The 11,974-nt window shown below is 32.4% G+C and overlaps 1 pseudogene; it reads left to right on the forward strand.

Annotated features, from left to right (window-relative positions):
* Positions 1 to 3,234: 3,234 nt before the first annotated feature.
* On the forward strand, positions 3,235 to 3,350 carry LOC145249122 (U2 spliceosomal RNA; annotated as a pseudogene).
* The last annotated feature ends 8,624 nt before the right edge of the window (positions 3,351 to 11,974 follow it).

Below are 11,974 nucleotides of genomic sequence, written 5' to 3' on the forward strand. Positions count from 1 at the left end.
ATAGCTAATCAAATTGAATAGTCCATTTAAACTTTAAGATTATACTATTTGAAGCGAACATTCAACGTGAAATTATGGTTTCAATTAAATAGGTTATCGTTATTCCATCAAAAATGCTATTTTGGAGAATACTGTACGAATCACCAGTTTCTGTTGATTGATATCTTTTACAGAAATTTCTGGAAAAAATAAAGTAATAGATATTGTCGAGAAAATTATTTGATAATCTATTTAGCATTACCCTAAAGAGCAATAGAGTTATACAATTTGTATCAGTAGCGATGATGTTTCAAGATGAGATACTATTAATATTTATAGGTGGTTTAGAATGGAGCAAAAATATTTGAATAATACCAATATAAAAAAAAGTTATAAGGTTTACGATAAAGTTCTCTATAAAATCTCTCGTACTGGCAAACTGTCTTTTGGGAGATTGACCCTTATTTCAAGATTACGGGAAATCATTTATTAATCATTATTGAGAAAGATATATATAAAAAGGCATAGACATCAATCTGATGAACGGTCAACTGGAACGGTCAGGGTGTTGTACGACATACGGAAAATATTTAAAAAAATCGAAGTATGGTACAGCATATGTAAAATAGAAACGGTGGAAGTGTTGTACGACATATGTAAAATAGAAACGATTGAAGTATTGTACGACATATGTAAAGAGAAACGGCGGAAGTACCGTACAGCATATGTAAAATAGAAACGGTGAAAGTGTTGTATGACGTATGTAAAATAGAAACGGTGGAAATATTGTACAGCATATGTAAAATAGAAACGGTGAAAGTATTGTACGACATATGTAACACAGAAACGATGGAAGTGTTGTACGCCACATGTAAAATAGAAAAGATGGAAGTATTGTACCACATATGTAACATAGATACGATGGAAGTGTTGTACGACATATGTAAAATAGAAACGGTGGAAGTATTGTACGACATAAAGAGAAACGATGGAAGGGTTGTACGACGTATGTAAAATAGAAACGATGGAAGTATTGTACGGCATATGTAAAATGGAAACGGTGAAAATTTTGTACGACATATGTAAAATACAAACGATGGAAGTGTTGTACGACATGTGTAAAGAGAAACGATAGAAGTGTTGTACGACATATGTAAATAGAAAGGATGAAAGTGTTGTACGACATATGTAAAATAGAAACAATGGAAGTATTGTACGACATATGTAAAGAAAAACGGTGGAAGTGTTGTACGACATATGTAAAATAGAAACGATGGAAGTATTGTACGATATATGTAAAGAGAAACGATGGAAGTGCTGTACGACATATGTAAAATAGAAACGATGGAAGTGTTGTACGACGTATGTAAAATAAAAACAATGGAAGTGGTGTACGACATATGTAAAGAGAAACGGTGGAAATATTGTACGACATATGTAAAGTGAAACGGTGGAAGTGTTGTACGACATATGCAAAATAGAAACGATAAAAGTGCTGTACGACTTTTGTAAAATAGAAGCCATGGAAGTATTGTACACCATATGTAAAGTAAAGACTTATAGGAATACGTAATTACTTATATTAGTAGCATTAGTTTTAAATTGATCTGAAAATACAAAGCTAACAAAAGGAAGACTTGGAAGACAAAACGAAAAAGCACTACAAGTTTTAATCGGAAAAATAGAACAATTTTAACAGTATTTTTCTCCAAGAATGTTGTGATAAAGCAATCTGTCAACTCTACTGTCAATTTTTTAAACACCTACCGACTCAGTGAACCACAGCGTTACTACAGAAACACAAGTAGACGTACGGGTGTCTTTACGTTGAATTGCCATGATGTTTATTGTGATACTGCATATTATTTGTAAATTAAAAAAAAAAACTCCATTGTTTGATTCATTGTTTTCCTCATCAGATGTACCAAATGATATGTGTGTAAGGTTTTCATATATCATATATCTATAAAACGAAAAGATGTAATATAAAATTTACCATGGAACATTCATACAATGCCATCCCATTCTTGTCCCATAACAATAGACTATCTACGTCCCTCTATATTAAACTCATTGACAATCAGACATTTCTGAATGCCTATAGCAACCATCCATTAAACCTAAAAAAATCTATCATGTTACAGTTCATGCATACGAATAAAAGGCATCTGCTCCGACCTCCTAGACTACATACACCATATCACAAAGCTTACGCAAAAATTCATTAATAATCAATATTAAGTGTATTAAACAAGCCATAAAAAAACTAATAGAATCGACAGAACCCGTCTTCTCCAGTACAAACAAAAAAACATTTACAAACGCATCCCAATGGTTTTCAACCACGGCCAATGCATGCATAAAATTACAACGCACCTAAAAAAAACTTACAACAACCTAGAAAATAACTCCACTATTAAGTCTATATTTCACCTTCCTCTAATTAATGCGATCAAACAACCATCCACTCTCTCATCCATACTCACTTGCAAACGCACACAGGACACACAACAAAATTGCAATTATAGATGCAATAAACCGCGGTGCCTTATATGCACAAACCTAAATACCACACCACTATTCAATATACCTGCATATAACGCTTACCTTAATCCGCCGCGTCTAACATGTGACAGTTCTAATGTGATATATCACATATACTGCTCCATTTTGAACAATGGAGGATATATTGGCGAAACTCTGACACGTTTTCGAATCCGCCTAAACAATCATAAGACGACAATCAGACAAAAATCCCCCACCCACTAGCAAACCACTTCAATTTACCTGGACATACTATAGACAATTTTAGATGCCTTCTAATAGACTCCAATTTCCGATCAACGAAAACAAAAAGAAATACAATGGATCATCCGACTAAACACTCATAAGACAGGTCTTAACACAGACCATGGGCCCACTTAAATTCTACAAATACTTAAAAAATAATTAAGTAACATAATCACCTACTCATACATATATGCGTATACGTATGTATTAAGATGTTCTTGTTCTATATTGATTTCAATAGGTATATTACATCTTTTCGTGTTATAGCTAACACATGTATTCTTGTTATTCTTATTATTACTTTATTTATATCCATTATTATTAGTAGTATTATCATCATCATCATATTATTATTATTATTATTATTACGCTTATCGCTCCGTCCGTTATCATGCTGTGCATCCCTAAAACAGGAAATAAAACTAAAGTTGGTGTCGCTGTTGAGGCAAAGCTAATAAAAATGATTTGTCTTTCTTGGCCTTTTGGCTAAGATCAAAGTGTAGTATCTGTTCTTTAAATGCTACATTTCAATTTCCTCTCTCTTAGTGGAGGAGAAATCCTTTGCGACTAAGACAACTTTTCTCCACATTAAAAACGACCATGGTGTCTAAATCTGTCCTATAGGAAGTCATTGTGAATAGGTACTACGTATAATGTAACAAAGTTTTAATATTACAAAAGTAACTGGGAAAAGTAATTCATGGTTTATTTACAAAATGCCCTGGAAATGTCCCTTCTGATTAATTATAAAATTCACTGGAAATGTCTCTTCTGATTAATTATAAGATGCCTTGGAAAATGTCCGTTCTGATTTTTTTTTTTTTGTTTACTTGGCTCCCCACAAAGACGGAGTTGGACATGAGGTCGGTTAAAAATTTTGGGAGAAACCAGCTCCCCAAAAGGTGTACTCTGCAAAAAACAAAAATAAGAATTGTATCAGTAATGAAGGATTTCTCCTCCATTAAGCAAGACCAGAAAAAGTGGAGATTTGAATCACTGGAATGCTGAGACTGATACTACACTCAGAAATTAATTTTGAAGCAATGGTTACCTAATCACTAACCGTGTTAATGCTTTTATGTATCAATTTCGAAAAGTTGCTGAAACAGTTTATGATCTACACATTACTTTATTTCAAGTATATTTTAAACAGTGAGGTAGGTGATATGAAATCAGTCCTGAAAATGGGTGAAACCGTTTACGCATTAAACATTACTTTATTTAATGTATATCTTAAACAGTGGGGTGGGGAATATGAAGTCGGTCCCGGAAATTGCTGCAATCATTTACGTTTTGGACATTACTTTATTTAATGTACCTTTTTAACAGTAGAATTGGAGATAAGAAGTTCGTCCCGGGAATGGCTGAAAAAGTTTACACTTTAAACATTACTTTATTTCATGTATATTTTTAACAGTGGGGTGTGGGATATGAAGTAGTCCCGGAAATGGCTGAAACAGTTTACTATTTAGACATTACATTATTTCATGTATATTTTTAGCAGTGGGTTGGTTGATATGAAGTCAGTCCCGGAAATGGCTGGAGCAGTTTACGATTAAAACATTACTCTATTTCATGTATATTTTTTAACGGTGGAGTGGCGGACATGAAGTCATACCCGGGATTGAATGTGACAAGCGCAAATACATACTAGCAGAAACCGTCGGTCAGTATTGAATGAGATAAGTGGAAAACATATAGTAGCAGAATACCCAGCGTCGCCCAGGATCGAATTAGATAGGCGAAACATATGTACTAGCAGAATATGCGGCGTCACACGGGATTGGATAAGATAGGTGGAACATATATACTATAAGAATACCCGGAATTGATTGATGTGTTTGTAATTAAATAATCATCCCAGGCAATATATTACAGTTATTATTTAAGTAAGGGGAACGACATAGTGTGTTTAAGTTATGAAAATTATTGTCGAAATTAGTAACATATCCAAGATTTATGAAAAATGATGAAATGTAAGTTATTTGATTGGTGTGTTTGTAATGAAATAATCAGCCCAGACATTATATCAAAGTTCTTATATTAGTAGGAGGGGAACATAATGTGGGCTTTTAATTATAAATAATGATTGCCGAAATTAGTAACATATCCAAGAATTATGAAAAATGATGAAATGTGAGTTATTAGATTATGTGTTTGTTATGAAATAAGCAGCCCAGCAAATATATGAAAGTTGTTATTTTAGTAAGGAGAAGGCTATCATGTGTGTTAAATTCTTGGGAAATTATTGTCGAAATTAGTAACATATCCAAGAATGGTGAATAATGATAATATGTGATTTAATAAATTAGTGTGTTTGCAATGAAATAATCAGACCACCCAATACATCAAAGTTATTATTTTAGTAAGGGGGCGATGATGTGGGTTTAAAGGATGAAAAATGATTGCCGAAATTAGTAAAATATCCAAGAATTATGAAAAATGAAAAAATGTGAGTTAATTGATTAGTGTGTTTGAAATGAAATAATCAGCCCAGAAAATATGTTATTATTTTAGTAGTGTGTGGTTATTAATGTGAGCAAAATAAATATATAAAAAGTGATTGTCGAAATTAGTAACATATCTGAGGATTATGAAAAATTATGAAATGTAAATTAATAAATAGTTGTGCTTTTTATGAAATAATCGGCCCAGACAATATATCAAAGTTATGTTTTAGTAAGAAAGGGCGGCGAGGATGGTTTATATTATAAAATATATTGTTGAAATTAGTAAGATATCCAAGAATAACGAAAAATGGTGAAATGTAAGTTAACTGATCGGTGCGTTTTTAATAAAATAATCAGCCCAGACAATACATCAATATTATTATTAAAGTAAGGCAATAAGGATGGTTAAATTAATCAAAGTTTATTGTTGAAAGTAGTAACATATCCAAGAATTATGAAACATGATGAAATGTAAGCTGATAGATTGGTGTGTTTGTAATGAAATAATCAGCCCAGACAATACATCAATATTATTATTAAAGTAAGGCAATAAGGATGGTTAAATTAATCAAAGTTTATTGTTGAAAGTAGTAACATATCCAAGAATTATGAAACAGGATGAAATGTTAGCTGATAGATTGGTGTGTTTGTAATGAAATAATCAGCGCAGACAATATATCAAAGTTATTATTTTAGTAAGAGAGGGCGATAGGGATGGCTTTAATTACAAAAATTATGGTATAAATTAGTAACACAACCAAGAATTATGAAAAATGATGAAAAGCGAATTTATTGATTTGTGTGTTTATAATAAGAAATGAAATAGGATGGATGAACACAAAAACGACTATATTCATTACTACTCGCACCACAATGATAAAATAAATACGGGCATGATTATTGTTTTTTCTTGCGTGCCTTTAGAATATGCAGTCCCCAATATCTTAATGATGAATTTCAATATATTACGAATGTTTTAAGAAAACTACATTATCCATCCTATTTCATTTCTTACGCAAAGAAAAAAGCTACGAAAATACACTATAACATAAACACACAGAAAAATAAAACAAATACCTCACTATTAAACAGACATCTTTTCATTCCCACCCACACCAAAAATACAAAAATCTACGACACTCTTAATAGACTTGGTTTTCACTTGATACAAACAACTTCCTCAACCATAGAACAGACATTAAAAACTACCAAGCACTCTCCCAAAACCCTCATATCCGATGCCGGTATATATTCCATCCCATGTAACAACTGTCAACAAGCGTACATAGGTGAAACACAGCGAAAATTGAAATTAAGACTTAACGAGCACAGAAGAGATATAAGGAAAGGTAACGCCCTAAATGCACTCTTTTGCCATTGTGCAGAAGACGATCACTCATTTAATTTAGATCAAGCGAAAATTATTAAATACGTGATAGATAGAGCTAAAAGAAGACTTTTAGAATCAGCACTAATATTGAATACTAATACTATTACGCAAAGAAAAGGCTTCTACCATTTAACCCCTAGCATAGGGAAAATAATAATCAAAGAACAAAATATCAAAACAGATCCTGGCTAACCGTTTTTCCTGAAATATTTCAACAAAATGAATAAGTTTACAGAAGAAGAAAAAAAATGTACATATTTATTTTAACGCATTTTTAAAAGTGTATATATAAACATCGAACAACCCAACCTTCCCATACGCACACATATGTTTGTCCTTCCCGACATGGGTAGGATTCAAAAACTGTCTTTTTCGCACGATCTATGACTTTTTCTTTTCTTACATTTTTATTTCAATTATCCTGAAGATGTCCTCTGAAATAAGGACGAAACGTTGATTATTTTAATAATTTCGTTCAGTTTTTCTATTTTTTCTCAAAACATATATATATATATATATATATATATATATATATATATATATATATGTACGTCCCTGTCCACGTAATGCACAATTATGTAGCTGTGCACATGTTTGTGCTGCCTTACATGCTCTTGTATTTTGTTTTATGTTTATATATTTGTATATGTATGTATATGTATGTATGTGTAGTTAATTGTATGTGTATTTGTATATTCTATATGTATATATATACATATTCACGTGTATGTGCTTATGTGTGTATATGATATGTGTGTACATGTGCGCATATGGGTATGTGTGCATGCATGTATATATGAATATGGGTGCACGTATGCATGCCTGGACCTGTGCATGTCATTGTATGCATATACATGTGTATGGATATATATGCGTTTATGTTTGTGCGTGCGTGCATATTTGTGTATCCATATTATTATTTATATATGCATTAGCGGGGGTACCCTGCGTTTCCCGGGTTTTTGAATGTGTGTGTGGTGTTAAAAAAAAAGAAACCAGGAGGGGGTAAAAGTTGGTAGGATCGAACCCGAAGCCCTAAGGCGAAGTTTGAAAATAAAATCGGCCAGCCAGAATGAGTTACTGAGGATGCTTGAATTTATTTAATTAAGAACCAAATTGGCAGGTGCGCGCTCGGAAGTCGTCGAGCGTTACGACGACGACAACGACGACGTCAATGATCAGGTTGTTTTGTAATAAGCGAAGTATAAAAAGGAAAACAACGTTAACACTTAAGCGGGGAAAAACAAAACAAACTAACGTAAGGCAAACGAACAATGAAAACAGAAAACGAACACGTGAAAAATGGCTTAAATAAGCCTGTTTCGATATTAAAATTTAAAAAATCGGTGGGTATCCAGGGGTTTTGGGGGTGCGGTCGGGGTGGATAAGCAAACTAAAAATAACACACAGAAAAACGAACGTTACGTGAAAAATGGTTTAAATAACACTGGTCCAATATTTATATTTAAAAAATCGAAAAAAAAGACATCTCACACCACGATTCGAACCCAAAACATTTAGATGATTAACCAACGCGCTAACACGACGTGCATGAAATTTAGACAGTTTTTCAACTATTTAAAGTAAAGCAGGTCATGACGTCATCTGACGCATGCGTAGAACCGGACGAGCAGGCCGGTTTTGTTTACCCCCTGTCGAAAATTGTCCATTTCAGGCTGAAAAAATGAACGTTTTCGGCCAATTTTTCGAAATTTTTGGAGCGAAGGATGGAGCTTCAATATGATACCGAGTTCGTCATTTTTTATTGTGCTTGTCGAAAGTTTTTAGAAGACACACAAACATACGCACATACATACATACATTTTCGCTTTTATATATATAGGTTATATGTATGAGGGGTGCATATATTGTATACATTTTGTCGTTGAACATGACTATGCATTAGTATGTATGCGTATATATGGGTGTTAATTATGCATGTATATATATATATATATATATATATATATATATGTGTGTGTATATATATATGTGTATATATATATATAACTGCACTCTTATACACGTGTTTTTTATGTAAAAGCTACTATTGGTCTATGGTTTAAATATAAATATTATTATTATTATTATTATTATTATTATTATTATTATTATTGGCTCACATTGAGCTTTCACACAAGTCAACAAACGATCCGATTGGAAAACTGTGGTGTTCTCTGGAAGCTGAGTCACAACAAGTCTCCCCAGACGTCCATCTCTCTCCACCTCCTTCGATAGCATTTGCAAATGAATTTGAATCATGGCAACAGCATCTTAGCATTGATTTCTCGCTGGTAGTAGCAATTAGTTTATATTGGAATTTGAGTAGCATTCAGCCTCCCCAAGGTTCCAGTTCTCTTTGCGCTTGTCCAGCCAAAGTCTGGTTAGATCTCTCTCCTCGGTCTTTCAGTCCTTATTGACTCCTCTCAGCCCTTTGATATCCCTTTTTTCTTGTAATTGAGCACTCTGCTGGATTTCTTTTTCCAAAAAAGCTAATCATAATCGCCCCCATCAGAAATTTACGGTAAATACCAATTGCCTAGTGTTTTCACTATTTGGAAAGAACACAACAAAACAAGAAGAAAATACCACTTTTTTTTTTAAATAACCGGAAATGGAAAAATATACCTTAAATTACTCCACTAAAAATATACCAACACCAAGTAACCAGCTTTATACAAGAATCCTACTAACGAAAATTCAAGATGTAATCCAGAGAATGAGATGGAAGATTATAAACGAAACAAACGTCCAAGAGAATGTGAAAAACAATTTTGGATTAAAATCGATAAAATACCCGAATAAAGTGGAAGAATTAGAAAATTTTGAAAAAGATTTACTAGACATTATCCCTAAGCTTGAATGTAAACCTAGATCAAATCAATTTAAAAAAAAACAATGGCAGCTGATATAAAAACAATAAAAAGAGAAAATGAGACAATTGTTTTCTCAGATAAAACGAAAAATTTATATAAAATTGAACAGGAAAAGAAAAATCAACTTGTAATAAACTCTATTACAGAAAAATACCAATTAGCGGGAAAAGATACTTATAAATCTATTAACCGAGAGGCTACAGAAGTAGCCACAAAATTAGGTATAGAATACAGTGTAAATAGGTTAGCAAGGAAAAATGTGTTTATAACTTTAAAAGACCACAAAGAAAATTTTAATAATAAGCCAACCTGTAGGCTAATAAACCCGGCTAAAAGCGAGATCGGTCTAGCTAGCAAGTTTATAGTTAGAGAAATAGTAAAAGAGATCAAAATAAAATAAAATCTTAATTTGTGGGAAGACACGAGCGCGGTACTGGACTGGTTTAAAAACATAACAGAACCACACAAATGTAAATTTACACAACTGGATATCGTCGATTTTTACCACTCAATCACTAAGGAAATCTTAGAAAAATCATTGATCTTCACATCAAAATACAGAAAGATAAGCAAGCTCGATAAGGAAACAATCATTCAAGACAGGCAGAACCTTTTATTTTTGGCGATAAAACATGGGTCAAAAGATCAAACCCCGAAGACCCCTTCGACGTCACGATGGGGTCGTATGACAGTGCGTACATCGGCGATCTGGTTGGACTTTTTCTACTGGATACCATGAGAAATAAATTCCCAGACACTTTTTTGGGTTATATAGAGATGATGGACTTTGCCTATCACGTGACTACAATGGATGTGCACTATACAGGCTTAGGAAAGACTTAACTGATTTTTTCAAGGAGCTAGGCTTTAAAATAATAATACAGACAAATTTAGATAGAGTAGATTGTTTCGATGCCACTCTAGATCTCGGGAAGAAAATGCATAAACCCTTCCACAAACTAAATGAAAAACTTATGTATATAAATAAGGGTTCATGCCACCCACCCACAGTGTTTAAAAATATGGTAGCTAATATTAGTCAAAGAATTTCACGACTTTCTTCGAACGCTGATGTGTTCGAGCAAGCAGCACCATATTATAATGAAGCACTGCATCAAAGTGGGTTCAAAGGAAACATAATATTTCAACAAACCCAGGATAATAGAGAAAATAAAAAACGAAAGAGGAAACGGAAGATAATCTGGTTCTTACCTCCATTCTCATTGAATATAAAAACTAGAGTAGGGCATTTTTCTTAGTCTTCTAGACAAGCATTTTCCTGAAAAACACAAACTACATAAAACTTGTAATAGAAACACGGTGAAAGTTAGTTACTCAACAGCTTCATCAATTAAGTCGATCATATCCAAGGAACCAAAAAAGATAAATAACGCAGGCTGCTCTTGCAGGACCAAAAATAGCTGTCCATTGGATGGTAATTGTAAAGCTGAATCCCTTGTTTATGAGGCAACGATAACGGACCAATCAACAAATATACCGGAAAAATATACAGGTATGACAAAAGGCCAATTTAAACAAAGATATTACGCGCACATGAGCTCATTTAGAGCTAAAACAAGGATGAATACAGCATTAGCTGCCCGGGTGTGGGAACTTAAAGAAAAGATTTCACCTTTTTCCATAAAATGGAGAAAAATAGAGCACAAACCAGCATACGCCCCGGAATTAAGTCAATGCTCGCTCTGTAATGCAGAAAAATGCTACATCCTCCGGGCAATTCATGACCCAAAAATAAAATGTTTAAAGAGAGGAGTGAAGCTTTGAAAAATGGCATACACAAAAGGAAGGGGCTCTTAATAAACTGGATCAATGAAAAGAACAAAACTTAGATGTTGATTATATATATATATATATATATATATATATATATATATATATATATATGTAATAGGAAAAAAATTGTATCTACTAAAATGATTAGTCGGTAATTGTATTATAAATTTTAAATTAATGTATTATACAAATTTTTTTTTTAAATTATACTTTATAAATGTAATTTACAATCTATTTAAAATTTAAAACTATAGAAAAATATAATAATGTTAATATACTAGGAAAATCACTTAGGAGAGATAAATACTCACTTCCCCAAACCTTGAAAGATTTGGGTTTTTATAACATTTTTAAACGTGTTTCGAAATTTTTAAACGTTATTCGATATAATTAAACGAAAGATTATTTTTTTTGAAAAAAACTTTGAACGTATTTTAGAATTTTTTAAACGTAATTCGATATAATTAAACGAAATTTTAAGTTTCTAACCGATGCCAATATAAATTTTAAGTTTTTTTTTATACATAAGAAAAATTAGATTTTTAAATTAATTTGCGTTCAAATGAAAATCGATTTATATAAGGGAAAATTTATTTCGAAATTTGATTTTAAATTAAGATAATTCCAAGGTTTAAAGTTAATGAAATCATCATCATGCGATAAATAAACGCGGGGAGGATTTAACAAAACCAGAT

The sequence above is a fragment of the Euprymna scolopes genome, chromosome 27 (genome assembly GCF_053919585.1).
Source record: "Euprymna scolopes isolate OS-2025 chromosome 27, ASM5391958v1, whole genome shotgun sequence".
Taxonomy (NCBI): Eukaryota; Metazoa; Mollusca; class Cephalopoda; order Sepiida; family Sepiolidae; genus Euprymna; species Euprymna scolopes.